Source organism: Phascolarctos cinereus, unplaced genomic scaffold, assembly GCF_003287225.1.
Source record: "Phascolarctos cinereus isolate Bilbo 61053 unplaced genomic scaffold, phaCin_HiC Scaffold_9;HRSCAF=440, whole genome shotgun sequence".
NCBI lineage: Eukaryota > Metazoa > Chordata > Mammalia > Diprotodontia > Phascolarctidae > Phascolarctos > Phascolarctos cinereus.
In genome coordinates, this window is record NW_027556402.1 from 128,093,713 (window position 1) to 128,098,114 (window position 4,402).

At 34.8% G+C, this 4,402-nt stretch overlaps 1 pseudogene; it reads right to left on the reverse strand.

The window, feature by feature from the left end:
- Positions 1 to 2,869: 2,869 nt before the first annotated feature.
- On the reverse strand, positions 2,870 to 3,643 carry LOC110199280 (ADP/ATP translocase 3 pseudogene; annotated as a pseudogene).
- Between the last annotated feature and the right edge of the window lie 759 nt (positions 3,644 to 4,402).

Here is a 4,402-nt window from a genome sequence, read left to right on the forward strand (position 1 = left end):
CTCCCTTTGTGATTCAGCTTAATAGTATCTCCTAAAAGAGGCCTTTCCTGATTTCCCAAGGTAGAAGTGCTTCCTCGTCAATTTTAAAAAATACTATTGTGTGGATTTATGCTGTATTTCATCATTTGCATACATGTTCTCCCTTGTTTAATATACGTTCATTAAGGAACTTACAAAATATTATACTATGTGGTAGGGCATTATCGCTTTCTATCTTTTCCTTACTCTTGACATCTAGATCATGCAGTATTAGATAGAGTGTGGGACTTAGAAATAGAAATAACTGAGTTTAAATACTGCGTCAGACATTTACTAGCTGTGTAATCTTGGACAAATCATCTAACATATGTTTGCTTTAGTTTTTTAATTGAAAATGGGGATGATAATAACACCTATAGCACAGGGCCATTGTGAAGATCAAATGATATAACATAAGTAAAGAACTTTGCAAATCTAAAAGTGCTATATAAATTCAATTTATCAGCAGCAGCAATATTATTACAGTTTTAACTTCTTTTCTAGGCATGCAACTCTCAGATTATGAACAATATTCCATCACAAAGAAATAAAAAGTAATGGTGGCAAAATGAGTCTATAAGAAGTTATTTGGAAACCCAACTAAATCTGATGACTATGAGATCATTTAGAAATGAAGCTAGATAGACAAAAATAATATGCAGATAGATACTCTATCTGTATGTATAGCTGTAAAATGGGACTAACACATTTAAGACTAAAGAACTCAGTCCTTAGGTGCTACATGAAAGCATGAAAATGAACTTAAAATACAGGTAGACTGAATACCAATGAGCGGGAAGAAGAAGAAGGAGAAGGAGGAGAAGAAGGAGGAGGAGAAGAAGAAGAAGAAGAAGAAGAAGAAGAAGAAGAAGAAGAAGAAACATAGTGGGGATAAAAAAAAGAGAGAAAAGAAAAAAGAAAAAGGTTGGTACCTATCTTGGGGAACAGCTGAAAATACTATGCATAACATATTACTGCATTGTGATATTATTATATAATAAGAAATTGTGACTATGAAGAAAAATTTGGGGCAATTTGCATGAAGTGAAACAGGGAACATTAAACAAAATGGAAAGAAAAATTTATACAATGGCGCCACTTAAAAGGAGAAAACAAAATCAAAATATGAAATAATTTAGATGAATTGACCGATCTTGTCTCTATAAGACTTGTTAAAAAACAACAAATATTTAACATATTCACAAACTTTTTAGTTTTTTTTTTCAATTCATTGTTTTTATCTCATTGCATTCTCAGTGCCCATTTCTGCTCTTCATCTTTCTCTAGCAAGCCATATCCAGAGTTCAAACTCTACCATCCTTAGAAGCTAAGCATTGACAAGATTTCTGAGTTCAGTATCACATGATACTGCTACAGGAGATTTCAGTACAGGAAATAATTTTGAAACTACTGAGAAAAACAACCACTCAGTCATCCACAGCCCTGTATACCAGAAGGAGATCAAGATTCAATTAAATTTTGAACAAATTCTATCTTTTTGGGACCCAAAGTTTTAAAAACAAATGTTAAAAAATTGTTTTTATGTGCGACTGAGAAATAAGATATACAAGCAAGGGGGTATAGAAAACTATCCTGCCCTACAGAAAAATAGAAGGAGAATGGGATAGGCATGATAGACAGGAGGGCAGATTAGGGGAAAAGATATTCAGAATGTTTGCTGTCTTGGGGAGGGATGAGATGGGAAGAAAATTTGGAACTCATAATCCTGTGGAAGTGAATGTTGAAAACAAAAAATAAATTAATCTTAAAAAAAGGTTTATATATAATAAATATATATGTACATACATACATACATACATACATACATATACATATATATGTATGTATGTATATATATATATATATACATACATACATATACATATATATGTATGTGTATATATATATATATATATATATATATATATATATCTCACTATTCTTCCTCCATCTTTATGTGTAAGGTTGTTATTTTTAATCCACATAAGACTTTACATTTTATATCTTTTTAAGTCATCATATTAGGTTTTAAAGTTCTTTTTGGATCTCATTTGTTTTGTTTGTTTTCTTTTGTTGTTTCGTTTTTGTTTTTGCTTTTATTTTGTTTTGTTTTTCCTCCAGGATGTTATCCTCTCCAACCTAGTGATATCTATGCCTTTATCTCAGTCACTGCCAAAAAAAAAAATGTTAAGTAGCCCAGGACCTAACCTAGCACAGATACATTCTTACTTTCTAGTTTCCAATCTGCATCTTTGCTTGGTTTGAACTCAGTGGAACAAGTTGCCTGTCCCACAATAAACTGATTATCTGAAATCTCATCATGCTATGGTTTTTTTTGTGTTCTGTGTGTGTGTGTGTGTGTGTGTGTCTGTGTGTGTATGTGTGTGTGTGTTTTAGGTTGTTGTTTTACAGCAAAATGCCCAGCACAGATCATCATAACTGCCAAGTAGTCATCTGGGCAATGTAGCATATGTAGTGCTTAAGTAAAACACGAGACAAAAAAAAATTTTTTAGTAAATACTTAAACACAAATTTATGGTTCTACAAAATAGCATTTAAACTAGATAATCTAAGTTGACCTGCCTCCTGGGTTCCACAGTAACTGTTATTTTCCCCAAAACCAATAGAATTAATATATTGAATCATTATTAGTTCCATTGTATGAATAATGGATCACAATGAGTTCCCTTTTCTAAAACCTTTTTCTGGCTCATCTATAAACATGATCTTGTCCATATAAAAAGACAACAGGAATTTCTTGAAAGTGAGTGGTCCAAAATGCTAAGAATGATTAAGTATTCTACATTATCTACAATTATTGTTTCCATTTTTTCATTAGTATATACTTAGATTACTTTAATTCATTGTACAGAACAAGCAAAAAAGATCCACCCATGCCTCTAAGAACATTGCACCAGGAACCCTTGAAAAAAGCTTTGCCACCCTCATCTTTAGCAATGTTCCTCCAGCAGTCAATCAATCAAGTGCACATGATATCAGCTACTTTGTGCCTAGACTATATCATCATTCACCACCTTACTATATCAAAGGGCTAGGGAACCACACCTGCTACAGCAGTCTTGAAATAATCCGCTGTATCACAATATGAGTGTTCTTAGGATCTGGGACCATACCTTCTACTATATCATATATTTCAAAGAGGGTTGCTCGATACTCTATATTGAAACAGTGAAACCTTGGTATAAGCTACAAATTCCATCAAACTTGGTAATTTTCACGAGGCAGTTCCCAGGCCTTTGAATTTTTTCTTAGTGACAAATTTCCCAATCTTAGCTACTAAGCAGGTTCTAGCAAAATCCAAATGATAGACAATGCAGAGAGAAGTGGATCCAACTGTACCACCAGAGAGAAGATTAACAGCAAAATACCTCAAAAATTGTATGTGCTTGTCCACTCCTCCCCAATACTTATTCATAAAGGTGAAGTTAAGGGCCTAGGTGGGAAAATATTTGATGACTTTTGTTAAGTTACCTAGACAGAAGGAAAGTAAATCTTGTTCCTTTCGTATTAGGACTATACAATCCACTATGTTATGGAAATACTTATCTGCTGCAATTTCTTTACTTCCGTGTTGCACCTCTGATAGCAGCTTGACTCTCTCCATGTTGGTCACCCAGGTCTTAAGACAGTAGTGACGATGTCACCAACCGGTAGTTCCTTGGTGAAGGAGGTGGAGCATTTCATCAGATTTACAGAGGAGCAGATGGTAGAGTTGGAGACAGAGAGCAGGTATGAGAGGGCCAAAAGCTGAAGAATGTATTGCTGCCTGCAAGGCCTCTTGCTATAGCTCTGACTAAAAAGGCCTCATCATTTAAATCAGCCCTGTATACTCAACACCTTCTCAATTCCCTCAGCTTTTTCTCCCCTCTGACTGAAGGGCTGGAGGATGGAGCACCAAACTCTTCCAAAAACTTTCTTTTATACAGGGCGGGATCTGGAATAGCCACTTCAATTTCCACTTTCCATCAGCAGTTGTACTTGGTTTGAACTCTATAGAATGAGAAGCCCTCAAGTCAGGTACCCAGTAGGGTTCTCCACCACCACCACCACCACCACCACCACCACCACCACTTCATGCTTTCCAGTTTTCTTTTGTATGTTTTTCCTCATTGGATTGTAAACTCCCTTGAAGGCAGGGACAGTTTTATTTTTATTTTGTTTTTGTTGTTTTGTTTTTTCCTCTTATTTGTATCCCCAGTGCTTAGCATAGTGTCTGGAATGTAGTAGGTGCTTAATAAATATTATATGAATTGACAACAGTGTTTGGAAAACTCCATTTGCAACCCCATGCCACAATGACATTGCATTACTAATAAATACTCATGGAGTCTAGCCATTGAATTTGTCACACATCAATCTAACT